We start from the raw sequence: 27,947 nt of genomic DNA, 5'->3' as shown, positions 1-27,947 counted from the left end.
GGGCTGCTTCTCACAGCTGCTGCTTTACCAGCATCACTCCATCCTCTCTGGGCAATCCCTTCCCTCTCTGCAGAGCAGGAGTTCACCTGAAGGCCATCAGAGGGATTTAAGCTTTTAGCAGAATGAAGGGGTTTTGGAGAGAATGAAACCAGCCCTGCTGCCCTGGGTGAACTGCTGGGCTGTGAGTCTGGGCTCTGATTGATGGCATCCCTCTACTGCCATTGCAATCCCATCCCAGCCCTGATTCCTTCATCTGTCCTGGGATGGGCTGGAAGGAAGAGGGGGAAAGATGGTGAAGGCATTGATGCAGAGTGAAGAGAATGTTTCCATGACTTATAAATCTACCTTCAGGCTTGGAAAGGGCAGACTGAAACATGTTTGCAAATATTTGGCATTTGCCAGCAAACTATGATTGCTTACTCATTCAGAAGGGGGGGAAAAAAGGCCATAAAAGTAATTGACACAGCCAAAACTCAAGGAGGTCTACAAAGAGGATTCCTTAGATTTAAGCTCTGTCAGTGGGGCCACTTTCCCTGTATGAAGAATGACACTATTTCACCTGCTATGTCACGTTCAGATGTTGCATGGGTTTGTGAAGATTAGTTATGTTTATGCCATACAGTAGAATTTAACAGTTATCCATGGATTTCCAGGAATAGAGATTATTTCCTAAGGCATCGTGTTGGGCTCAGCTCTGTCCAGTAAATAAGTTGATGACTCCCTCGGCTCCACTCCTTGGGCATTTCTTTAAGTGCAGCCTTGGAGTACACTGTTCTTAAATAAAAGCATAAAAATAACCAAACCAGTATCAAGTGAATTGTAGCAGCGGGAGGAATGGAGGTAATAAATAAAGATAAAACAGCCTGATATCAATATCCTGTTGCCAAAGAAGAATAAGCATTACTCTCTAATGGTGAAATACAAAACCTTTCTTGTGAGAAGGCACTGATTTTCCCAGAAAGGAAGGGGAGAACAGCCCCGAGATGTAATGCAGCACTGAAAGGGTGTAATGATGACAACACTGAGCAAGTATCTCATCTCCAAAAGCTCAGGCTGCCTGACCTTTAGCAGTACTCAGGATTGTGTGTCTGTTTAGGATGTCATTAAACAAGGCAGGCTTCCTCCTGCAGAGCAGTGTGTGGAAGTCATTGGGGCGGGTTTGGAGAGTGAGATTCCAGACCAGCTACTCAACGGACTTGGAAAAGCCACACGCCAGAAATAACACAACCAAAACCCAACACAAAATAGTTTTTGGGTAACAGCCCTTTACTCTGTGTTCAAGTTGGTAACCTGGTTTCCATGGCATGCCCAGTGCAAATCCCAGTGCTTGGTGTGCTGGAGAACTTGGGGGGAAACATCTTAAAGGCAAATTTAGATTGACTGGAATAGTCCTGGAGATCTTGGTAGTTGGAAGAGAGGATTTTACCTGATCACTGTCAGCTTTGTGTGAGAGGGAGGGAGGGATGGTAGGGAACTGCTGGTGTGCAGCCCAAGGCAGTGCTCTGAAGCCAGAGGTGCTGCTAAGAGCACAGGGGTAAGCTCTGGGTGGCATTTGAAAGCCACTCTATAGAGTAAAATAATGAGTGTGAAGAATTGTAGGGTAGCTTGAAGACTGACGCTAATTACCCACTAATTTTCTAGCTGTGATCCATGAAACACTTGCTGCTGATCCCCAGACAGATGGCTAGTCACACAGGATGGGCTTCTCTTTATTTCCATCTGCTATATTTCATTAAGATAGCTAAAGAAAAAATATCCCTAATGTTATTGTTCCATGCAAGTTACTGCTATAGTGACTTGATGCGACTGTGAATAGAAGAGTTTCCAAGAGACAAGATTTTCATAATTAATTTGTGATCTGTGGCATGAAAACTAACTGCAAATCCCTACATGAGATTCGTCATAAGCACTACAGTTACTTCTAAGTGCTATTTATCTAGAAGAGTCAGTTCAAAACAATTTTTTTTTTTCTGGTATAAGAAGAGAAAAGCGGCTCCTGTCTCTTCTGAGCAGAAGAAATTGCTATTTTTAGGCTCTAACCACTTGTAGATGCTGCCTACGAAATGGAGATGTAATCAAGGAGATCCTTCAGGCACAAAATCTTCTTTCCCTATGTGTAGTAGGAATGTCTCCAGAAACAGCTTTTCTGCACAGCTCCGAGCCTCTTGTCAGCCAGCACAGTGCCCAAAACCCCCCTCAGGGGGAATGCATTTTTGGGAGATTGGTTGGTTCTGTCTTTCACAGATTTTTTGGCTGTAGTTGAAGTGTCTTTGTGAGTGGAGAAGCTGGGTTCTTGCACACACAGCTCTAACAATTTCAGAGTGTAGTTCCTATTGTATTGAAATGTTTTCCTGGGAAGTTATGGTCCCCTCCACCCAGATTGCAATTTACTTATTTTCCAAAAGGGTCAAAAGCCTGAACCATCTATTTCTAGTCCTTCTGTGCCTTTTCCACAAATTCTTTCAGAAGGACAGGAGCTCTCCCCTATATCATGATGACAAAGTTTCAGTATATTTTAGAGCAAGGAGCTGTGAGATGGCCCAAAAGCCCCAAGGGAAGCACAGACAGAGAGAACAGGCAGTCCAGCAGTAGCAGCTTGGTGTATTGAGGGGCTCCAGGGACTCAGCCAGGGACTCACTTGGTTTCCAGAACTTTGGATGAAATCTGGGGTTGGTATCTCAGGGTTATTTTTATCCTTGACTACATAAGCCATTGCCCTAGACCTCTTGATGGTAACCACAGATATTTATGTGGGATGAAAAGCTCTATAACTTTATCCTTTAAGAGTTTTCAAGGTCTGAAGCCAGTGTGCTATTTTGGACTTCACAACTCAAATCACCCCTCCTTCTGTGTCTCAGTGACACTGCCTGCAGTACAGAACCTTTGCTATCACCCCTTCTTCATTTGCTGCTTCAGCTTGGAAAAGCAAGCAATTTCCTCACCCTCCTGGCAACATTCCCACAAGGAAATTCCTCCTCCCAAGCCACAGCCACACAGCCAGTCACACAATCCTTCCTCTTCTTGCATCAGGCCATTCCCTGATTTGCTCGGGCTCCTGCCGCTCACCCCAGCCCATCACCCCAGGAGGACCTTTGGCTCCATTTGTGTGCCCGTTCTCTCTCCTCCAAGAGCAGCTATTTGAGTTCCACCCTAAGAGCACACTGACTTAGGCCCCAGTTTAGCAAAGAATTTTATCACATGCTCAAGTGTAGTTGACTTAGAGCTTCAATCTGTTTTCAGTTTATCAGAGCAGGGGTGGGTAAAGCCCTTGTTCTCTTATGCATGCCCAGATCCCAGGGAGCTCAGCTGTGGATGAGCAAAGAGCAACATGCCTGAAGCAGAGCAGGAGCTCAAATAAGCAGGAATTCTGAGCTGGCCTCCATCCAGCCATGGTGCCATGTCTTTTAAGGCCTCATTATCTGCACACTGCAGACGTGTCAGCCCCACGGTGGTGACACATCACGGGTTATTGGGTGTTCCACCCAGCTCACCACCTCTGCATGGTCATTAAACTCTGGGTAGTCTGTGTCTGCCTCAAACTTTGCCTTGAATGTTGGGAATCCTGAAGAAGGATTTCAGGGTTAATGCTTAGTATCTTCAGAGCAGAGAATGTGGCTAAAGTAGGCAAAAGTCAGTGATTGCCTCCAGTTCAGGCAAAAACTAATCCAGTAGTATTACAGTCAGTATTTTATTCTGCTTAAACAGTGAAGCTGGACACAGGAGCACCTCACTTTCTTGCAGGGCCTCATCAGAACAGAATGAGGCTTAATGACAATGGTTAACAGAAAAACACCATGGATATCACTGAGCCACTGAGGATATTTACCTTTGAAGTCTGGCATATTTAATTCAGCTCATATAAAAATTCCAGTGGTGAAGGGTGAAGAAAATTGAATGCTGAATGAAGACTTTTGTTTTTCTGAACACAGTTGAAATGAAGAAGAAGGTGGGATCAGATTTCTCCTACAGGTCAGAAGTTCAGTGTGTCATTGGATTTCATGTCACAGGGCTGCTCTCATCCTGATTGTATCTAGCCAGGACTCTGCACATCACTGAGCTTTTACTCTGAACTCCCTCCATAAGATATATACTGTAGACAGAGTCATTACTAAATTTAAAATGTATTTTTAAGGGTGAATCATTACCTTTCAATTCTACAACACGGCAGAAAATGAAATTAGTTGCTGGCTTGTGTTCATATAAAATATAAAAACAAGTACTTGACTGGATTCTTGCTACAGCAAGTTAATTTTGTACAAATTTACTACAAATATTAAGCTACAAGCCTCTGGTACCTGTGATCTTGGATTCAAAGGTGTCTGGGACCTTGCGGGGATAGAGGAGCCAAAACTGTGAAATGTGGCCTGAGGGCCCATGGCCTGAGCTGGGGTGGAGGGTGGATGAAGGAAGGGAGCTGAGCTGGATTTGTTCAGTAGCTGATGTGGGATCTGAGCCAGCAGCGCTCTTCACACGGGTCCTGAGTGATCCTGCTTCATAACTGCATGAGTTATTTATGCATCTTGGGGAGAAAAGCTATAGCCACATCTCAAGCTGAAAAAAACCCACAAAAAACCAACCCAAAAAAGCTCCAACCGTTTAGCACTTAGCTGATGACTGACTTTTTGAATAATTTAAGCTCAATAGGGACATCTGTGGTAGACTAGCATGACCTCCTATGGATCTGTTCATCTGCAGTATAAAATGAGACCAAGGGAGTGTGTGACTCTCTGGTTAGCCAAATCACAATATTAAATTATGACAGAGAAACACAAGCTCTTATGCACTGGTATTATGGGGCAATAGCTGAGAATCAAGTTGGAGATCTCACCTTCATCCAGCAGCTAAGGAAGGTTAAACTGTGAGTCCTAACCCAACTTTACATGGTGAATGTCTCCTGCAGAGCACCTTCCAGCACACCTCTGCTTGGAGAAACCTCTGTCTCGAAGTAAATAGCTCTCAAGGAGGTTTTACCCTTCCTACACCCAGGACAGACCATTTGTGACCTGCAGTGCCTTCTCTCTTTACTAATTAATCTCCCAAGCATCTCCATACTGAATAAAGGCTTTCACAGGTTTCAGCACATTCTGGTTTCCTATGAGAGGAAGGACGAGGATTGCTGGTGCTGTAGGACAGCTTTGAGATGCAGCTTGGGAGAGAAGTGCCAGCCAAGAGGAGCAGGGCTGCACAGAAGACACATCTGTGTTCCTCAGATGCTATGAATTTTTCTGAAAGCCAAGAAACCTGAAACTGCAGCAGCAACTCAGACTTCCTCCTGAGATGGAGTTGAGGCAGGCTAATTTTAGTCACCATGCACTATGCAAATCATCATTCCGGAGCTGAGTTTATTTTTTAAAGTGCTGATTGCCAAACTTGCTGTGGGGTTTAGACTCTTCATATGGGTCTTAAAGAGGTTTGAAACCAGTCCTTCAGTCAGTGGTGCTGTATTTCAGATGGAGGGGGTGTCTCAAAGGGACCCTGTGAGGAAAGCAAACTTCTAACAGGAAAGGTCTAGGTGACTAGTTTAGATGTTATACTGATTTTTTAACTGGCCAGAATTAGCTATTGGTGGGGTTTTCTGCATCTATTTTTCATTCTAGATATAATTTTTCTTAGTTCCCCTCATGAGCTCACACCACTGGCCTGCAAGAGATGCTGGGAGTGTTGGTATCTGCATCACATCCAGGGTCTGCAGATAAAGGAAGCAGATCACTCCTGGGTTTGAGATTTACTCTCTAAATATTTGGCACATGCACAGAGCTCACTTTTAAGTGGGCTTTATTTGACTTCCTAGGAAAGAAGCAGTTATTTAAAACATTGCCATTAGACTGGGCTTGGTGCCACTCATTTGAAAGGCAGAGGCAGACATGGGGAACATGAAGAAGCAGCAAGGCAGGGTACCCTTCCAGGAAGTCCAGGCTTCATCATGGACAGTAAACTGTTACATTTCTCTTCAATATTAAAAAGATAAAGCATGCAGATGTTCATCTGATAACTTTCAATGTCTCTATCTAACTTTCAATCTATCATAAGCCATGATATGGCTGAATTGTTCTTTGTGTTTAAATGAAACAATTCTCCATTATTTCTTATCAACTTATCATAGAGACCTTCGGGAATTTTCCTTTCTCAGCTTTGAGAATAACCACTTCCAGGTTTGAGCTCTTACCCACAACCTTCAAGGCATTCATCCATCCAAACAGGTCTGCATGGACCTGAGTGCAGAAGGGCACTTGGAATCCTGAGCTCAAAATTACCAGGAAGAGTAAAAGCAGGAGCTTGTTTTCAACAATGAAACTGTGAAACTTCTGTTTTCTGCAGCTGGTCCTCAGTCTAAGTGCTTTGGATATGGGGCTCAAGCCCTAGTGAGTGGTCCAAGAAAAATTTCTCAATGAAATTTGCTCTGGGTTTTAGGCAGGACTAAGAGGGAAAAAATGTGCATGGAAAAACCTAATTTAGATACAGAGGTTGTGAAACACCCAGTTGCATTTAGGACATGGGACATACTGAATTGCTCTGAATGCAGGGAGCTGCAGCATTGTGAATTTATTTCCATTTAGGTGCTGATTTTGTAGGAGTCCAGCAATGCTCAAGGGCATTACCAAGATTAAAATAAGTAACTGCGAGACTTTGTATTCAACACATAGCAGCTTGCCAGCCATTGGAAGGGTGGGATTGAGGAAAAATATCTTCTCCATCTTAAAAGCCTGGAACAATCCAATTCCCTTGGGGATACTCCAAGAGCTGGTGGGTGCTCGATGTCAGTGGCTCTGGCTGAAGGCCATGCAGAAGGAAATGATTCACCTGCCCAATTCACATCTTCCCAAAAATGTATCTTCCATGATAGTGGAGCCAAGTCCCAAATCAAAGACCAGGGAGCAATAAAGAGAAGGGATGAATGGTGTGTCTGTGCTGCTGGCTGTTCCACAGGGATGAGCAGACTCGCTTCTCTCCCAGCACGGCTACACTCTATTTTTGTACATTTTCTCTATAATTTCATTGCCCCTCAGCTTCAAATTAAATCTGACCTTTCCACTGCGTTTGACTGGGGAAAGATAATCACCTGCTTTGTTTTCTTCAGGGCTGTACATTGTTGTATGTGACAGGTAGATAAGTGTACCTAGAAAATATGGTTGCATGTGAGACTAGGCAGAAAAAAATATCTGTGAGTAGGTCAGGATCCAATTGAAGATCTGCCAGACCTGCCTGAGTTCAAATACATTTTTCAAGCTGGATGTTTAACTCCCACTGGCTCCCATGAAAACTCAAAAATTGCAGAAAATCTTCTTTTGTTTTGTACAATAGAGACGATGCAGTCCCCACCTGCATAGCCCTGTGCAAGCATGGGGAAAGAAGGTTCTGTGATTGGTGATGTTACAAAGAGTTGAGCAGTTAGGAAAGAAGAAAAGGAATATTTTAGGTCTCATGCAGTTGCTAGAGATGGATCTAAATACATCATTGTGCAGCTCATGGTCTGGAACTGAGGCTGTGACTTGCACAAAATAAACATCACCCAAAAGTGGCTAAATACCTAAGTACATCCTCGAGCATCAGGGGAATATTCCCTGGGGATAACAATAACCTCACACAAACAGCTCTGTTAGAGCATTCTTATAAAAATTCAGAGATCTTTCCAATTAATGTGACTATAAATATTTTCATCTCGTGTAGATTTGATTTGTTGTATACTGAAGATGTTAATTGCTGGAACATGTTTGCAATTCAGAAATGATGGCAAAGCTAATTCAGCAGGGAAGGTGAAGGGACAGAGTGTGGCTGCTGTTTGTGTCAGGCAATGCTCATCTTTCTAAAGCAGTGTCTATTATATACATCTAGGAGCAGAGTACATCTGCTGACCTGATCTGCACTGGGATCAGAGTTGCTACAATTGCTTATTCTTATTGATCTTTATAGTATCTTGATCTAGTGCTATCAGAGTGCCTGGATACTCAGGTTATCACCTCTAACAAGCTGAAGATGATCAGACAGGGTCAACTGCAGCAAATGCAAGAGCAGGGCTTGCACAAGGGGGCTTGCACAAGAAAGCCCTTAATTAAGGTGAAGAAAACACCTTGGTGTCACAGCTTGTCCCACTGGCTTTTCTTGTGTAGAAGCTCTACTTAATGCAGAAATGATTAAAGATAAAGCCAAGTCGATACAGAAGCATCATCCAACAAAAACAAAGGCAGTTTAGCTAAATTTGGTTTGAAAATACTCATTTCTTAGGCTAAGGTAAATTTGTGTATATGTGGGCTTGCTAACACTCTTTCCTCCCTCTTCCTACCTAAATGGGAATAATTATTTCTCTAATTATGATGTAATTGTGTAGCCTTGGGATCATTGATTACAGATGCACTCCTCATCTCGCTGTTTTGCCTGAATCCAAGCAGAAGGGATGCTCCTCTAGGATGTGCTGCTACTCCTTTTGGCTGCAGCCTTGACCTTAAAAAAGAACAGAAAAAAGTGAGTAAACTGAGCTATTTATAGCTGAACTAATTATTTTGATGTGCTATGACAGCAGCAGAATCTGTTTTCTCTTCACTCAATTAATGGCAATGGAAGAAGCTTTCAATACCCTTTAACAGTGTTTGTTGGCTGCAATACAAACTTTTTCTGAATGCCTTATGATGTAGGATTTTGAAACACAGGAACAGAGAGCACAAGGTGTGTTGTGTTCCTGGCTGACATGAGTAGCACTCAGGAGCTGCAAGGGGGGGTCTGCTGTGAAAGAAAAAATGCACAGTTTGGAGGGAAGGTGGCAGACAGCAAATCTGTGCAAACCCCTGTGTAAAATTGTACAGGTCAAAGCTCAAGTGGCTTCTCATAAGGTGCTTGGTGGACACCAGGAAGTTTGAAATACACAACTTTACTGTTCCCAAGTGGGGAAACTGAGGCAGAGTGCTTAACTTGGCAAAGGTTGCAAAGCAAGTTAATGGCCAGGGAGTGACAACCTTGGCTCACAGTCTCTGAATCCATTCAGAGAAGGTGGACTCATACCTGTGTTTTTCCCTGTCCCTTTCTTGCCACTATGTTCCTGTGCACAAATTCTGTCAAGGGTGACCTGCTGGGCTGCAAATAAACTGGGAAAGGTGGAGGGGACAGAGGGGGATGTCTTGGCTGAATTTTTTTTCTTGCCCATTACTGAAGATTTCAGCAATAAAAAAACTCCCCCTGAGCACTGCAATGTGTTTTCTAGGTCCCTGAGGAAGTTGTTAATAGAAACTGTTCCTGCTCCTTGTTTTTTTAAGCTGGACAAGATAGACTTTTCCATATTTAAAGTTTTTGAATTAAAATAAATACATGGAGTTAATTATATTTAACCAAGACAGAATTTGAAATCCTAAGTTTTTGTGAGTTATTTCTGGTAGAAAAACACAGTTGAAGCTCAGGTCCTCCTCCCCCTCCAAGGTTTATAAAATAGCTTTTCTTCCTTGCTCCTCTCCACACTCTGGGTGTTCCACAGCTTGTCCCTCTCCATGACCACAAAACTCCTGCCAGAGGATTTGTTGTGTATTCCAAGGCTTGCTTCATTGTGGCAAGGAAGAAGGAAAAATATCCGCTCTCTCCTCCTTTTACAGCTTTGATTGGGTCCCTGAAATCTGTGCACTTCTCAGATTGCTTTTGGTGACCTTTAAGGCTCTCAGAAAGCAGGTGCTGTTTGTGAAGCCTTTCTGTGACCGTTGCCTCGTTTCCCTTTGATTTATCCTTTTTTTAACTCCCGTGTCAGGCTGTTGCAGGTACAGTGCAATATTCATGAGAGACTGATTTATGCAGGCACAAGGCTGTGCAGCAGGATTACAGGGTACTGTATGTTACATGCAGCTTTAATTTCTTTTTATGGCCAAAGGATACAGCCAGAGTTTCTCAAATATGGAATTTATGAGAGCCTCATTCATGCAGGGTTTAAAGGTCCCCTGTCTCTGTGCCCTGCTCAGATGGGGAGATGTGGGGAGATGGGGTGAGCAGTGTGTGCAGCCTCTGAAAGTGAACAAAAGTACATAAAAACACACCCAGGGCAGTCAATTGGACACTGAAATGGCCTCTGCACACAGAACTGAGGCACTTCTGAAGGATCTATGCAGTCCATCTCTGAGTTACAGAAAAACAAATTCTGTGAAATATTTAAGTCAAAAATCTTCCAAGAAGGAATTTTCTGTGTAGTGCAGTGCCAGAGGCTAATTTCAAGGCTTCTAAAACCTATGACAGTGCAAACCAAGTAACAGGGGGTATTTGTGGTAAGTACAGACATTTGGTCCTCTCAGCCTCTTGTCCTGTGCACCTGCACTGTTTACTCCTCTTCTGGCCTATTTGTGAACTTCATATCTTACCTGCAAGTCCTTTCTTTATAGAAGAAGCCTCTCTGCTCACAGGAGGAGCAGGGGTCCTGTGTGTCCAGTAGCTCACCAGGCATTGTTATTCACCTGGAATTTGCATTGGAGATTATCAAAAAGCCTCACATAAAAATTCAAGATATGAAATGCAATAACATGGCCCAGGAACAGAACGCGCATGTCTGATATGGTGAATTGCCCAGCCCTCCCTCACTTAGAGTGTTACACATCACTTTACATGTACTTGCATGCCACAGGGCTATTTTGGGGAGAGAGATGATTCTTTGGGAAGTCACTAAAGTTTTTGTAGTGGAACTGGAACCGTTGGTGTATTCAGAAACTTGTCAGTGTGTTCCCAATGGGAGATGCCCCAGGCAGCCTGTGACTGTCTCCAGAGTCCCTTGGGGAGAATGAAGGGGACCTGTTCCAGCCTTCATAAGCACAGTGGAGTCATTCCCAAGTCTGGTGTCTCACAACAAGACTCTCTCTTTTCCTGGTGCTCCAGGATGGTCAGCGTGTGGTGCTGGCAGCGAGCCCCTGATCCTCTTCTTACAGGCGCTGCAACCACCTCTGAGCCCAGCCTGGACAACTGGAAAAAGCCTTACCTATCCTCAGCTTCTATTTCTGCAGAAGGGGAGCTTTTCTTTCCATCTTCCCTGCTTGCCATGCCATCCAGGAAAACAAAAAGGCACCGCTAACATCTGCTCTTTTCTCCTCCTACGCCCAGGCTCTTTCTCGGCTCCCTATTAAACCCCTTCCCACACAGCAGCGTAGGCAGCTCCTTCGTGTACATCTTGGAGTACAAATTCCCCCCCCACCCCATCCCTTGGGAGTAACATTTGCAAGAAGTGACTGGAGAGGGTTTATTTTTGTTCTTTGCTAAGACTTTTTGGTTATTGGGCTCCTCGTTCTCCAAGTGCAGCTCCTCCCCGAGCCTGTAGCCCGTGTGCGGCGGGGCTGACACGGATGCTCCTGGGGACACTGTGTGGGGGTGGCAAGGGATGCAGAAATGGATGGAGAACATTCCAGTTGCTCAGCTATGCTCAGGTGCATTTACTTCTACCAAGAGGGGTTACTAAGGAAACAAGGAGACAAATTTCTGGGAAAAAACACAGACATTCCTAATGAGCAACAAGGTCTAAACACGTCCTTCAGCTTGAATGTTTGGGGTCTGTTCTGTGGTCCACTGTAATAGGAAAGTGTCTGATTTTTGAACCTGCCTTCACTCTCTTGTCTCTGGCTTGTTCCTGAGGTGGTTGCAGGGTCCTGAGCCTTCACCATGGGACACAAGCTCTGAGTCACTTACTGGAGCGGGCTGGCTACTCCTGAAGCTGCCATGGCTTTTTGTTGCAACAGGAAAAAACCTCATCAAAATAAATTCTGCTGGAAAGTTTAATCCGAGAGATTCAAAGCTGAACAAAGGTGCTGCTGTTCAGGGAACTCTGCAGAAGATGCTTGGCTGTTTCCCACAGCCCCACTCAAGCCCCAGTTGTTGCCAAATTATCAGGTTTTGTGTACCTTGCATTGTTCCCGAAGCTTTTATGGAGGAAAAAGTTCTGTAGGAAATTGCCTGAAGGGTACAAGCTAAAGGCAGAGGCACTGGAAGAGGTTGGACTCACTGTTCTGGTCTCCTCCTGCACAGCTCAGGGGATGTGAGGCTGGTTTTGTGGTGCTGGGCCTTGGATTGTGCAGGCAGGACTAGAGAGCAGAAACCTGCAACTCCCCCAAGACTTGCCAGTCAATGGAAAGGAGTTATTTACTGGAGCAATTATCCTTGGAAATGAAACAAGATGATTAATTGCATCAGAAGCTGTAATCTCAAGTGCACCTACTTCATAACATTAGAACAGAAAGGGGTTTAGATCTAGTGTTACTCTAGAAGGGGGAAAATACATTTTCAAGTCAAATAACCAGACCTAAACACTGAAAACAATTCAGAAAATGCTGTAAAAGAACATGAATAGGAATGACATCATTAAAAAAGAACATTTCAAAAGGATTTATAATCCCCAAATGAAGTTCTCCAGTACAGAAGCTAAGAAGAATTTTTTTATTTTTTAAAAAATTTTAATTGTGTTTCATGAATAGTGTGTTTAGTTTGGAGGGATGTGACACAATTGTGTATTTTCCCACCATTCAGAAAGTATAATTCAAGTTATCACAAGGAACACTTGCTCATTAAAAAAAAATCTATATCTAAGCTTTCAAACCTGATGGGTTTTGCAGTGTGATTAACTTGGTAGCTTCCAGAGTGTTTAACTCAAACAAAGGGAAAGTTCAAAGAGAATGGTTCAGTTTATCTTACTATATAATTTTTTTTCCTGTGAACACAGAAAATTACAAGTGACAGTTTTTGTGGTTTTTGATAGATTTACAATGCCATTAGATTGCACTGAGGCCATACTGAAGACATATTTATTTTAGGCTTTGCTATCAAGAAATTTGAAATGCCAATTCATTGGAAATGAATTAATTAATTCCAGAAGAAAGAAAGGGAAAAGTTTGTTGTTCTGCTATATTATCTATTCTTGCTAATCCTTGTGTGCAAATGGCAGTGGGCATGGGGAGAAAGTGGAGAGACTTGTAGCAATGTTTTAAATAGTGACACTGCCTGTGTTATTTGGGATCTCAGAGGGAATCCCAGCTCATCCCAAGAAATATTTTCATCATGGGCACCTCTGCATTTCCAACAGTGACAGTTACCCCTCCTGGGAAATGCAGAGGTGCCCATGGCACATTGACAGCTGAGTTTGTCCTCACTGGGGTTTTGGGACAGTGCTGGTACCAAGGACAAAAGGGAAAGCAAAGGATGTTTTTTGATGGGAAGTTTCATAGCTTGTTTCAGTATCCTATATATTGACTTTTGGAAGCATTTTTAAATTACCTGAACAGGTAGGCTGTGTGTTTTCAGGAAGGTGTTTGGCTAGGGGGCTGTTTTTTGGGATGCTCTGGATGCATATTCAGGGTGAGTTTGATCCAGTGCTCCATGGCCAGGTCAGTAGCTTTAGGTTGGGACCAAGGCAGGAATGTTTCCTCTTGTTTCAGGTCACTGAGTTTATGTACCCAAGCTCCAAATCAGCCCAAGCTGACTAGAAACACTGCCAGTCTGGCCTATGATTTGCAAGTCTAAGTCTAACCAGGTAATCTCCTCTTGAAAATCTGGGGAGGGGGAAAGGACAGATCTCTGTTATATGAGCTTCAACAATTCTATCTGCAGTGAGTTTTGCATTCAAAAGGCACACTTAAAGAAAGGAAAAGGTTTGCAAAGCACAGCTACATTTAATTTCTAACGTAATGTCTACCTACCATTCCATTTCCACCCAAACTTTGCTGGCTTGTATTAAGACATCTGAGAATGTGCAAACCCCTTTATCAACCTTTTCCATGAAACCCCTCCTTTTTCAATGAAAAATCTCCTGGCAAGCCATCCCAAAGGCACTGATGACAAATCCAATTGAGCTGTGGTCATCTGGGGACAACTCTGCCATGTTGTCATTGAGGGGGCTGGTTCCCCATGTAGGGGACATCACCATCATGCCAAGCTGGGATGGAAGCCCAAAACCCCCAGGGATGCCTGTCTGGGACAGAGGTGTGACTGTGATAAGTTTGGATTTGCACAGAACTGGTTTGGCAGGGCTGAGACATGAAGGTCAGGGAGAAAGGGAATGTGAGGCTATTTATACACGGGGTGCTCGTGGCTGAGAGCAGCAATGTTTTATCAGGGACTTCTCCTGGATGGAACCCTTGGCACCCGGGGACACACACACAGCCTGGCCCACAGTGTGTCTGCTGCCAGCAGGGTTTCTCCCACCGTCTCCAAAACAACCTCCTTTGGGGCTGGGCTCAGGGGAAAATGTGTGAGGCTGAGCCTGCCTGGCTTGGTAGCAGCGTTGGTGGCATGAGCTGGGGGGAAATTCCGACACAATTCAGGTCCCTGCAGCTGAAGCATCTCTCGTCTATGTGCAAATGCTGAACTGGCACAAGGCAAAGTTTCTTTTTTTAAAGCCCAGTGATGGTTTGTGCAGTTTAATGATTTCCTTAGATATCTTTTTAGTTATTTATTTCCACTCTCTAAAGGCTCTTGGCTCTTTAACATTTTTTTTAATGGTACTTTCTGAGTGTGTTCTCAAATTAAATGTTGCTGAAAGCTGCCTTGCTTAAGAGGATGGGGGTTTGCAGAACACTTGGGCCTGATTCAGCAAAAGCACTTGATTATCTTCAGTTTAATTTTACAAAGTAGTTAAGCACATGCCTACAGCAAGGTATGTCCTTAAGTCCACCTCTGCTCAGCAAAGCGTTTAAACACGTGCTTTGCTTTAACCAGAGGCAAGGGAGTTTGAGCATATGCTTAAATATTCCTCAAGCCTGGAACCTGAGCAGCTCTGGCAGATGATTTCCCTCCTGCCTTTCTAGAACTGGTGGATCTGTCACACTGCTAAAAACATTGAGGAAAACCAAACACCTTATAATATGTTATTTTTGGTAAAAGCAAGAGCAGCTTCTCACCAGTTTGGGGTTGGAGGGACTTTTGTCAGGGCAGGGAAGGGGGCAGTGCTCCGGAGTGAGTGAAGCTTTGTGGCTGTGCTGATGTCTTGCTCTATATTTGGATGTTGTACAGGCACAGTGCAGGTCGCTGCCTGAGGCCTGTGGGTGTTGCTGAAATACAGATAATAAATGGCTCATGTGATTTGACAGAACTTTGCTGACTACATCCAAGGCCTGCTGCCTTTCCTGAATGTGCTGGCTGGGATGGGGGTTCTCCAACACCTTTTCTGCTCTAAGGCTTCAAGTGTGTTGGTGTACTTAAGACTGAACCACACTGAAGGGAGAGCTCAGCCTGGGAAAGCTCAGATGTTCAGGGCAGGGTTTGGCACTTTGTCAAAACAGTCAGCAGAGATGGTCTGACGCTGACTTTAGCAAAACCAGGCAGGTTGGGATCAGCGTGGTTTCCCCCAGGATCACCTGTTTGGCTCATGTGCTGGGTTTCTCTGAAACCTGGGAGATTGACAGCCCTTGGACTCTCAAATCAAATTATTCTGGAATGCAGAAAGGCTCCAAGCCTTGGCTGAGCCAGAACACAGTATTTTCTGGGACTCAGCAACTGCCTTAAATCACAGCTTCCCTAATCCAAATTTGGGAAAAGTGCCATTCAGATTTTTGATCCAGAGCTGTAGTGTGATGCCATTGTCCTGGGGCTGCCACAAACACAGGACCAGTGGCCAGAAGGGGTGGCCCCATCCTGTGTGTTGCTGCCTGCCTGCGCCATGTGAGCAGGCACACAACAGCTGTGGATAAATAAAGACTTTCCTTCTGTATTGAAAGAAGAAAAAAACTCTTTAAGAACAGTGAACCCAACACCAGTGGTCCCAAATGTATTCCTCACTGCTCTCTCCAGTGTGACATTATCTCAGTGATCAGGATCCAGGTGAGCATTGGGGGTGCTGCCTCCCATCTTACACTCAGAAACCAAAGAAGTGATGAAACACAACTGTTACAGCAGTATTTTGGGTTCATTTGCTGGTGATTTGGGTAAAAGTTTCATTTTCCAACATAAGAAGCCTCCTTGTTCCCACCAATAAAGCAAGCTGCTGATCATGTAGTTCCAGCACCAGGGGAAGGACTGGGAAAGGAGAGCAAATGGATAAAAAAATTGGTGTCAGTTTTCAGACAGGGATGATCCAAATTACACAGGAAAGATCAGATCTATTCCCAGCTGTCGAGCTGAAGCTCATCCTTTGGATGGGACAAAGCAGAAGTCTGGATCCAGAGAGCTCTTTAGGTTTTTTGGATTCAGGAATCCACCCTGGTTGAAGATGTAGCTCCCTCCTGGCCTGTCTGGTCGCCCTCTGTATGCTTTGCAAAGCTCTGTCAGCATAGACTCTCTGCTTGCTTTCACCAAGGCATAGGGGACATCAAACAAGTCCCCCCCACCTTTTTTTTTTTGTTTTTTCAGAATATATTCCTTCCCTGGAAAGCTCTTGGCTATTCCTATCTTCTTAAAAAGTCTTTAAAAAAAAAGTCATTTGTGGTGCTAATGGTATGGAATGAGATAAAGCTTTATGCCATTTTTAGCACTTTTGGAACAGAGAGAATTGGAGGATCTGAAAATATATGCTTAATCGCCCCCAGGAAAGACTGCCATAATATTTTGGGTTGCATAAGCAAACTAAATTGGAAATCTGGAATCTATTCAAGACCTTTTGATCAGGGAGCTTTGCAAGTGCAGAAAAGTAAAAACACAGACAGATGGGGATTAGAGTTGAGCATCAGGAGAATAATTTCCTCTTTTAATTTCAGTTCCGCCAACATATAAAAAGCATTAACAGCCCAGTTACGTAACATGCGTCAGAGCCTGGCTGGACAGGGCAGGAATTCTCACTGTAATTAAATCATTACCCAGTCCACCTTTGCTTCATGGAGGTGGGAGTTTCTCTGCACCAGTGAAAGACACCCCATCACCCCCCCTTTCTTCTCTGGGCAAATGTCCTGGATAAAATTAGAAGCGGTTATCAAGGCTAATAGGAGCTGCAGGGGGGGTCAGGGAAAATTGGAGCCTCCCTGAGATACTGCTGGGCTCACAAAATCTAATTGACAATCACTTGCAAACCCCCTTCCCCTCTATTTCTCTGTATTTGTCACTAAATCAGCTTCAGTGGGAGAAGAGAGGTCAGGCTGAAGAGCAAGAGGAGAGATTTTTGCTGATTGTTTGATGCTGGGAACAATAGTGCATAATATACTTGTTCTAATAGTGGGATCCTTGAGAAAAGGTGCTACAACATCCAAAGGCTGGTGAGAGTCCCGCAAATTTGAGGCTGCAAAGGCTGGCAGATTGGATTGGGTTTCTGTTCTTGCCTGTTTTCCTTTGCTTGGGGCATATTTTTGTGCACAGTGGATGATGTAGAGTGATGCAAAAAAGCACTAAGAGGATTGTCTAAATAGAACCACTTACATTTCAGCATCAACTCACTGGACATGGTTTCTGGACAGATTTTGAAGAGTGTCTGATATCTCTGAACATCCATCTTAAAAAATATTTGCCTATTGGGATCAGCTCCCTAGACTGCTGATGTCTGCAGCTTTTAGATAAAAGTCACTCCTTCCAGGTAGCTGATTTTTATTTTTATTTTTAGATGTTTTTGAGAATTTCTGCATGTAGATTTAACTGCAGTTACTTTTGCTTGCTTTCACTCTTGTTACATGAATTTAGATGGGAGTAGGAGTGAGATCATGGACTGGGTCTGCTTTCCTTAATTTCAATTAATATGGCATATAGGAAGAGATCTAAAATTTTAGCATTGCTCTATGGTACTCTGCATGAGTTCAGAGTCTCCAGGCAGTTTCTGCAGCAGTAGAGCTGTCCTGGGAGCTTTCCTCCAAGCCTGAGAAATCCCAAATTGGCCAAGACAAATCCCTGGAGCTCTCCTTCTATGTGGCTCTGAGCAACGTGGTCTGGTGGAAGGTGTCCCTAGACGTGGCAGTGGTTTGGAACTAGATGGTCTCCAAGGTCCCTTCCAATCCAAACCCTTCTGTGTTCCTGAGAGGCTGCACTGGGGTTTTGTGGATACACCATCACTTTTCACACTGAATTGCTGAGCAAGGGTGAGGCCAACCATTAATCAGATCTGGGGACTGTTGTTATTTCTGGACCACAAGAAGACCACAACAAGAAGAGTTAGTCATGTGAGAGGCTGATGTGCCACATTAAATAAATAAAAATAAGAGAGAAACATTAAAAAATTAGTTGTACACATGACTGGCATATAATTTCCATTCAAATGGGTTATACCGTAGGTGCAGATGAGATCATAGGCTGCTATTTAAGGAGGAAACCTCTACTTACATAAATGTCTGATTATGCAACTGTCATGGAAACCACAGATGACAAAGATGTATTAGATTAGCTTGTCCGTTCCCTCAGAGCACAGTGGTTTATTTTTCACTCAAGATTTTAAGAACTGATTGGTGGCTGCTGGGTGCTGAGCTCGAGAAGAAATGATTTATAGTATGAGCTGAGCTGTCCCTTTTCTAAAGGTGATTTTCTTTGGAAACTCAGGAATAGAAGTGCTTAAAGTCACTGGTTGCACCCAACAATCCTCACACCAGCTTTCAGTTCATTCTTGTACTTATATGCCTGGAGTACTCTGGCTTTCTTTCCTTTAAATACAGGCCAGAGTCTTAGGGACTTTACCTTTCTGCCTGATTTTTCTTTAGTTTTCATCCCCTGACTCTGTTGTCTTTCCAAATAATACTCCATTTTCTCTGGTTTTGCACTCTGCCAGTGTGTCCCTTGTGGTTGCTGCTTAGCCAAGCTATACAAATTTAGCTGTTCTTAATCTTTGCTCATAGGTCAGTCTTTTGAGGCATGCTCATTTTTGCTGCTGCACAGGGAAATCAGCAGAGATTAGTATTTTAATCTTCTTTCCCTGTTTAAAGAAACCCCAGGACACATGTTGAATGGTTTTCCTGTGACTTGAAACCAAAATGTTTAAAAGTAAGTGTATTAATATCTCTTTTTCTCAACTTTCACCTCTAGTTCCTCTCAGTTGTTGCTAGAGGACACAAGATAGAAGCATGGGTTCAATCACAACAGCTGAGGCTTTCATCCTAGGGAGGCAGAAGCCTTTATTTGGGGTTTTCAGCCCCTTTTATAAGGTGTTCTGATACAGGTTAATCTGATTGGTAAAAGGAACAACATCTTTCTGGTCCCATTGGTGGAACAAGAGAAAAACACATCCAGAACATCTGTACAACATTGTTTTGAGAACCAAAACCTATTTACAAAAAACAGTCCTTGAGAGAGAAATGTTTCCCAAAAGAATTTCTCTTGGGAAACAGATCAGCCACTGACAGGCTGAAAAATCTCTCAGGCTCAGAAAATCATGTCCACACTCAGTCACTGATTTGGCTGCTCATCTGCCTTAGAAATGGTGCTTTTTTTTGAACAAATTGAACTTTAGTTTGGTTTTTTATCATGAATAGAGTGGCATTGTTATGTCATGAGCTATATGGTTTAGTCTCACCCATGATCATTCTGCAGAATTAACCTGCACTGGTTTTAAATCAAAGCCCCTGGGTTGTCCAGTCCCACCAGACATGAGATTTGGGAGGATGCATAGCAAGATAAAGACAAAAAGATTAATGCTAAATACCAGTGATATATAGCCCCATTTTTGTCAACTGGCCCCTCTTTGATTGTGCTTTGTGCTTGCTCAGTATGTGTTTGGTTGCTGTTATTTTCCTTAAAGGCAGTCTCCTTGTTCTCTCTTAATCCCAACAGTCGTTGAACTCAACTCTTGCTCTCCTCATGTCCAATTCAGATAATGATAAACAATTACAATGGGTATTTCTTGTTCTTAAGATCTATTGAGGGCCATGCTTAAAGAGTTTAAAGAAGTAAATTATTTTTATGAGTAGCAGGACTTTAGCCAGGATCACAAGGCAAAATTCAGGCTCTGTCAGATCCTAGGAAAGAAACAGGGTGGAGAATTGAGCCCTCTCCTCTGACAGTGGGTCCCAGAGGCAGCCTGTACCTGACCATTAACCATGGATGAAAACAGGGAAGCTGCTGCCACAGAACACAGGGAGAAGCTGATACACAAATCCAAAATACAAAACAGCTTCTCTCTGAACTGTTGAATCAGGCTTGCAAGCTAAGTCTGGTCTCACTGAAATAGTTGGAAAAACTCTTAGTGTGGGCATGGTTCTCATTGCCAACCCTGCCAAGCACCTCAGCAGTGACCTACAACACCTTCCCTATTTTGCTCTAGGGCTATTTTAGCCAGGGCTGTCAGAGGAACTGAATTGTTCCATTATGTGGTGGCTTTGCAATGTGGAAAAGTATTCAGGAGGGACCACTCTCTAAATCAGAGTGACTCAGTCTCCAGGGCCAATTCAGTCATGGATTTTTATTTATTTATTATTTTATATTTTTTCTGATGCAGGGAGCAATTACAGTGGTCATTTTTCTGTGCTGTGGATCTCAAATTACTGTCCCATGGAGGGAGCTGTGCTTATTTCACATCAAACCCTGCTGCATGGCAGGGCTTTCTAGGCATTACTGAACTGAAACAGATTTGACCCTAGAGATGAAAATTTGAATTGCAATGTCTCACCCTGGATATCCTTCCATCAGAGAGAAGACAGTGAAGCACAGTGTTTGTGGGATGATTTAGAAGACCAAAGTACTCCAACTACTCATTTTAAATCACAGCAACTGGACTATGCACAGCTAAGCCAACTGGTTTTGGAGCAGGTCAAATGAATTCAAATCTCCTCTTCAAGTATTTAAGGGAAATCCTTAACAACAAGAACCTGTTTTGTTGCACTTCTTAAAAGAACCTGAGGGAGAACTTGCTGGGTCCCCTCCCCATTTTTCCTCAGCAGATGCCCAAGTTGCTGCTGTCCCACATCCCACAAACAGACACATTTCCGCAGGAATGATCCCTGAATTTCATCTAAGAGCCTCTGAGTGCCTTCTAAATAATTTCAGCATGAGCTATCCTTAGGAAGTTAAAATCAAAGGCACAAGGACCAGCATATTTAATAAGATGGAAATGGCAAAATGAGAACCACATTGAAGGATTTGGGACTTTTCTCCCTGTATGGATTCTGAAAGGGGTCATGGGTTTGCAGCACTCTGGCAAGCAGAGAGATGCTGTGCATTCAGCACAGGCAGTAATTATGTCTCCTCTTTCTAAATTATGTTATCAGGAAACATCTATATTGTTCATATGGGTCTAGATTATGCTCTGAGAATAGAATGTTCCCTGCATAAAGAGCACGGCTGGAGTAAATCAATGCGAATGCACTCAGAAACATCAATTAATGGTAATACAAGTCTTTAGCGTGGTATCAGGGAGGGAGCAGAGTTTCAAATTCTGATCTTCCTCTCTAGGAAAGCGACAAAGCAGAACTACTCAGAAATTCATAAGGTTTAAAAATAAAATACTTGTCTCCTCTCATCTTCATTTTACTCAGGTTTTTACTCAGTGCTGGTTCCCAGCATAGTAGAAGAGTGTAATGTTTTTCTTCAGATCTCAAAGTTCTTCTGGGTTAAGGAGCTGTCTTTCTGCATGTCTTGTGAGTTGAGTACCTTGGGTTTGAAGTACATGCTTTGGGACACCTGAAATCTGATTGTCTGAGGTGCCAAGAGCCCATCAGTGATCCAGTGGAAGTTAAGAAAATCAGGCTCCTTCAGAGCAGCACCCAGAAATTCCTGTTTTCAAAGTTAACAGTGATGCCTGAACACAAAATAACAGCAAATCTGTGATAGAGGTGGGAACAAAATCTATACCATTTTACCTGTTAAATATGTAGTACCTGGAGCTCATCTGCAGAGGTAATCTGGCCACCCTTGGACATCATTAGTAAGGGACATGCATGTAAACATTGTCACCACGTTCTCCACTGGTCCCAGAGACTTCCTGTTATTGAGGTAAATGAGAAATTAATGTGAATTGTCCTTCAGCCTATTAATTCTGCATCCCCTTTGCAGACATTAATTCAAATGCAAAATCTGAGCCTGGGTTTGAGCTTTCCCTGCTCTCCACACAGTTCATGCATAGGGTTCCTGCGCAGGCACATTTGTTACCTACGTGACACTCATCCATCATCAGAATTGTAATTGTGAGGGGTGGAAAATTTTCTTCATGCTACTCGGAAGGAAAAGGGACCTTACAAAGAATTTATAAGCTTCTTCAGCTGAGTTAATTATTCAGGAAAGGGTATTTTTCACTGCAAGGAGCACAGGCGAGCAGATTCCATTCATAGCTCAAATGCTAAACAACTTCAACACCTTTAGTTTTAGTGGCTTATTTTATTAATATTAGGGTGGTGGAGCGAGGGGGTTAGTGTTTTGGGTTTGTTTTTTTTCATTTAATGTTTTTTCCCATTGGGCAGAAAGCTGCTCCCTTTTCGTCACAGCCTGGATAATGAATTGCAGTATACAAAGCCAGTCATACAATACGCAGCAGCAGCAGCGTGGAGCAAGAATCTTTGGGAAGAGTTTCCATAGAAACATTGACGTCCTCCTGGTGAACAGGACACTGAGTTCCTTCAATGGGAGGTATGGGATTTTAAAGGAGCAGTGAGGTGGCAGGAAGCCAAGCCAGCAGAGCTATGACTCTGCATCTCCCAGCAGAATAGGGGGTTGGAGCTGGTGGGAGGGGAAGAAAAAAAAATTACCCAATTACCCTCACAATATCAAAATGTCAAATTTGATGGTTGCTGCTTGAACAGTACTGTACAGAGCATGGTAAATAATTAAACTGCTGACCGCAATGTGTGTGAGAACTGGCAGCCAAAAATCATAAATGCTCAAGGCTGTGAACTAGCAGCTTCTAAAAACTCTTGTCAGATTTTGCCACATACTTCATCCCCAGAAGCCTTAAATTCAGCACATTATCGGCATGATGCAGGCACAAACCTCCCAGGGACAAGCAAGGTTGCACTCGGCAATGTGCACCCTCCCCTTCCCTGCTTGTCTTGGAATGAGACAAGTGTTTTGCTAATGTTCCAGCTCTGTGTTTTAAATAGCCCTGTGTCTACCCTGCTAAATATCAGCAGAGTAGCCCTGTCTGGAAGAAGACTGTTTCTAGAAGGAAAACAGTCAGAGGAAATGTTTTTGCCAGAAACGCTGGAAATCACAGAAAACAAAAAGGCAGCATGTGAAAGAATTCGCTGCCGAGCGCTCCCCAGTGTTTTTGTTCAGGCTCACAAAATGCTTTGTTTCAGAGCAATTCCCAGATAAGACTAATGAAGGTGACAGAGTCCCTTCTCAGAGAGCGTGTGACTCACCCCAAGGCCCATCTGATGCCAGGTTTGTTGTCCAGAGCCTTCCCCTGGCTGTGGGGGATCTGGCTCTGGAGTGAGTGCTGCTCAGCCTGAGAAAGCCAGCAGCCATCTGACCCACCAGGGCTGCTCGGGTTGCTCTCAGCCCTCATGGTTTCCTGCAGCTTGGACTCTGAGCTGTATATCTCCAGCACAATTCAGATGACTCTCTGGGGTACCTGAATGTATTTCAGTGTCTTATGTGTGTCACTCTCCCAAACAGAGTCATAGAATAGCTGGGGCTGGGAAGAACCTTTAACACTCATCCAGTTCCAATCCCCTGCCATGGGCAGGAACACCTTCCACCAGACCAGGTTACTCCAAGCCTCATCCAAGCTGGCCTGGGATACTTCCAGGGACGGGGCAGCCACAGCTTCTCTGGGCAATCCATGCCAGGAAACTACCAGCCTCACTGGGAAGAATTTCTTCTTTTTACCTAATTTAACCTGCCCCCTGTCAGCTTTAAAAATACCCAAACCCACACATCTTCTTGAGGTGAGTCACATGAGGTGAGGAACACCCATTGCAGCTCTTCCACTGTTTCTCTCCAGTGCTGATATCTCAGGGGTGACTTGTTTTTACCCAGCAAACCCCTGTGGTGTGAGGTTTCCTTTGGGTGGGTGAGCTGTGCTCCACCAGGACAACATGGAGCAAGGAGGGAACTTTGCTCCACGCAGGATCAGGTGCTGTGGTCTTGAACCAGCCTTGTCCTCTCTGCAAGAGACCTCCTGTTATTCAAAAGTATCTTGCAAGTTTCCACACATCTGCTTCTTGTTCAAATTCCTCCAGAGTGATAATCAAGTAATACAAGGCATCCACAGTTGAATGGGAGCCCCAGGTACCCTGCACCTTTTGTAGTCTGCTCCAGTCTTCAAAGGCCAACCACCGCACTGTGGCTGCTGACCTTAATCCCTGTCCTTTGCAATGCTGAGACATTTATACTATTGCAATGCTGAGCTATTTATACTGCTCTTATTGAAACGCTGAAAACCCTGCTGAAAGCTAAATTATTTCAAATCTGTATGGGTATGATGCCACATGAAGTTCTGGTTTATAATTTCATAGCAAAGACATCCATTTATTCAATGGGCTCCAGGTAGGGAGTGTTTGATACAGGATATGGCATTGATCTATTTACAGAATGTTTGCAAGAAGATAATTTTGGTTCAACCTGTTCAGCAAGATTCACTGTGGACAGAAAGAGAGAAAAGTCAATGAGTCAGAGGGTCTCAAAGAAATGTCTTGCGTTCCAGGGACTTATTCAGATTGTTTCATGGGATGATGGCATGAATTGCTTTGAAAGGAAGAGGGTAAAACAGATGTCCATCTTTCTGAGGAGTACTTAGCTTCATCCATTTGTCCCAGTGTTTACTTAACCTTGTTTTGAGTCTGCAGAAGACTTAGAAGTAAGGACCCATTTAGAATGAGGGATGTTTTACTTGAACACTTTGTCCTTACAGCTTAGGGGAATTTGAAGGCTCATTATTCTTTCTTGATCAATATCCCTTTATAAGGTGTTCAGCTAGCATGACAATGAACTTGATTTGAATACCCAGGTAGCCTGGATTTGCATGTGCCAGGAAAAGACTGAAGGCAAACCAGACCCCACACCCAAAATGATAAGACAGGTGAGTCAATGTAGGGCTGTGGACAATGTCTGGAGCTGATATGGAGGGATAGGGGCTGTGCTCAGCCTCTGTGTGACAAACCCACAGCACATGGGACTCACGTGCTGGCATGAATCTGTGTTCCTACACAGAAAGAGAATGCTCAGTTCTTCTGAATTAGGAAGAAATACAGGTAGAGCAGGGGGATGCTCTGGTCTGACTGCAGCTGGGCCCTCCAAGCACCTCAGTGTGGTATTTTTGGAAGAGAGAGCAATAAGTGAAATTATCTGCTTGGCTGATACTAAACCGTTACACTACAGAAGTCCTGAAATTCTCTGAATCAAATCTTATCACAGCACTTCTTTTCCCAGAGGTGCTCTCTCTTCTCTTCCACATGACCCACAGAGCTCAGTGCTGTGCTGGGGGAGTTTTTAGGTGAGCCACAGGCACTGCCCTGACCAAGCTGCTCTTGCTCCAGCTGAAAAAATCCTTTCAAAGACAATTAAGTTGCACTTAAGTCTTATGAAACCTGCTGGCCCCTGATAACCCCTTTGGAGCAGTGCTGAACTGGTGGGCAAACTCCTCAATGGAAATGAAGTCATGCCCATTAAGGGCAGATTTATGTCCTGCTGGGAGGACCATGCACCGTGCCCAAGGGTCTGCCTTGTTGATTCTGTACTGGCTTATGCTTGGTGGAGAATTCCTACAAATGTCTCTGTGTGCTGCTTAAAACTTGTGTTTGGCTTAAAACAGAAAACAGGCAATTCCCTTTTCATATCTTGTAGTCAAGAGCTGCCAAAGATATGTAGATGTTTATATTCAGGCATTTCTGTTCAAAGGAGGCATTGGTGCCCTGCTTGCTGGCTGAATGGGGGAAGCCTCTGCACCTGAGCCTGTTCCCTTTGGGTGGATCTTCTGAAAACCTGGAGGAGGAACCACAGCCAGCAAACATTTTGCAAATCCACTACCCAGATGCACTGCTGCTTCTGGACTAGAGCCTGTGCAAACAGCAGGGAAATTGTATTTCCTGTGATACATCGTTTGAGCTTTCCATCCAGCAGATCCTGCTTCTTTTTCACATCAGTTCCTCTGCTGAATCTAGGACACGGGAGATGCTCAATCCTGCCTTCTGGGCTCTCCTTCATCAGATTTACAATGTTTTTGTGCTCCAACAGTAATCACAAATTGCTCGCATTAAATGCCACACTATTGGAAACTCTTTCCAAAGGGCTCCGAGTCTTTGATCATTCCTTGTAATAGCAGAAAACAGAGTATTTCTTCCAATAATGAAAAATGAATTCCCACTTTATTCTTCAAAATTATGGTGGATTTCTGTGCCTTAGATGTTATACAAGCCCGTTGCAGTGGCCATTTTGAACACCTAAACTTCCTATAAGCAGCTGAAATTTCCAAAGTGAGGATCCCATTGTTGCAAACACTGCCGTGGAGAGTGAGAGCATGTGCTGAAGAATATAAGATTAACAAAAAGAAAGAACAGAATTTTTTTAAGATAAGAATTTGATACCAAAAATTAAGCATGGCCATAACAATTAAAGTCATCTAGTGGCCAATTTTTTAAGAAATAAAAATATTATTATTGATATGAAATTTCAGTAGTAAAATACAGAAAAATTAAAATTAATTGTTTTGCTGTTTTTTTAAACTCTATTCTTCAGAAATACATAAAATCTCAAATATTTTCAGTTTTGCATTGTAGTCTACAAATATTAGGAAAATCAGATCTCATCTGATGCTACTGTTTTAATGAGAGACCTGCTGAGAGTATCCAGCGAAGTGTGTTATTGCTCACACTGCAGCTGAAGGGACAGGACTGAATTTTTTAAGATTTCCTTTCTGCAACTGGTTCATTAAAGTTAGATATACAACAACACAAGCTTTAAGTTAAGTACCTGGCAACAAATCAACAGACTTCACACAGTCATTAAGGATCTCTTTCTGCAGATGCTTTGTACATGTTCTTTTGGCTCTTGATGTCATCCATCATCTCAGGAGCTCCTGAGGCTTCACAGAGTATTTAATGTTGGTAGGATCTCTAGTGAAATTCTATTGAAAAGGCAAATTGGAAAGTAAGCATTTCATCTAAATCTTTGCATATCAAAAGGAAGAAAAAGCACATCCTTTCATTTATCTTACTTTTAGATGGAGCATATGGGCTGAAACATTGAACTTCAGATCTGAATTCCAAAAACTCCAAAGCATTTTGATTTAGCCCATAATAAAATCTGCACTGGGATTTTATAACAATGCTTTTCAATCCACTTCCAAGGGAGGGATAAGATTCTCTGTAAGACGGATTGCTCTGTTAGATGTTATTGTTTTGTTTTTTTCTTCAAACTTAGTCATCTTTATTCAAGATTTTAAACATATATTTACAGAACAAACAAACCTTCTCAGAATAATTTCTGCAGGCTTTTGATTGCATGCCTCAGAGTGGAAGAACAGGCTATAGGATCTCTATGACGAGAAATAACTGGCTGTGAATTTTGGAAATCCTCTCTGGCATGTGTTCAAGCCAGTATTAATGCAAACCACCCCATGCCAATCTCCTGACTCACCCCAAATGGCAGTTCTCAGCACTGCTGGCCTTCCCTAGGAAGAAAACAAAGCAGCTCCTCCCTTCCTTCCTGAAACTTCACGTGCCCCAACTGCTGCTGGACAGGGGCATCTTCTGTGCTTCCAAGGGTTTAACTTGGGGAGTGAGGCTGTGCCAGCACATCTTGAAGAGGCGTTTGCAGCAGTAAAATAGCAGTAAAATAGCTCACCCATTTCAGGTCTCAGCTCCCCAGTCCCTGGGCACAGAGTGTCCTTCAGCCAGTCCTGGTGGTTTCACGTTCGGGGCATGAAAACCTCTTTGCAGCAAGTGTGTCAAATTCTCCTTGTGCCTCTGGTGCAAATCTATTTGAAGAAAGATATATGTCAATTATAGCATCATGTTGCTTCTAAATTCTGTATCTATTTATAGGACTTGATGGTCTTTTCCAACTCAAGATACTCTATGATTCTATGGTATTTGTGTATTTTATATATTATTTATGTAGTGTATAAATATACAAATAACCATTTTCCAGATGCAGGAAACATTTGCAAACTAAAATGCTCTTTAAATACCACAGTCCTGCAGAATCTTGTGTGCTGGAGGAAATCTCGTCCCACACTTGTTTGT

At 43.3% G+C, this 27,947-nt stretch overlaps 2 long non-coding RNA genes across 9 annotated transcripts in view; one reads left to right on the top strand and one right to left on the bottom strand.

Annotated features, from left to right (window-relative positions):
* Positions 1 to 3,669: 3,669 nt before the first annotated feature.
* The window catches only part of LOC111937364 (uncharacterized), a 42,560-nt gene continuing 18,282 nt past the window's right edge, over positions 3,670 to 27,947 (bottom strand). For 4 of the 8 annotated variants that reach the window (XR_015278022.1, XR_015278023.1, XR_015278020.1 and 1 more), the window contains 6 exons: positions 27,547 to 27,679; positions 26,674 to 26,827; positions 23,124 to 26,226; positions 21,630 to 21,751; positions 10,326 to 10,418; positions 3,670 to 8,439 (listed from right to left, as the gene is read on the bottom strand). This is a non-coding gene — a long non-coding RNA (uncharacterized LOC111937364). The remainder of the gene's footprint in view (positions 8,440 to 10,325; positions 10,419 to 21,629; positions 21,752 to 23,123; positions 26,227 to 26,673; positions 26,828 to 27,546; positions 27,680 to 27,947) is intronic. The other 4 variants (XR_015278027.1, XR_015278026.1, XR_015278025.1 and 1 more) reach the window with 4 other exon arrangements.
* On the top strand, positions 8,327 to 26,255 carry LOC147649811 (uncharacterized). The gene is made up of 2 exons (XR_015278028.1): positions 8,327 to 8,460; positions 20,270 to 26,255. It is a non-coding gene; the product is annotated as an uncharacterized LOC147649811 (long non-coding RNA).

Source organism: Cyanistes caeruleus, chromosome 19 (genome assembly GCF_971803275.1).
Source record: "Cyanistes caeruleus chromosome 19, bCyaCae1.hap1.1, whole genome shotgun sequence".
NCBI classification, from domain to species: domain Eukaryota; kingdom Metazoa; phylum Chordata; class Aves; order Passeriformes; family Paridae; genus Cyanistes; species Cyanistes caeruleus.
This window is presented reverse-complemented; position numbering and strand designations above follow the sequence as displayed.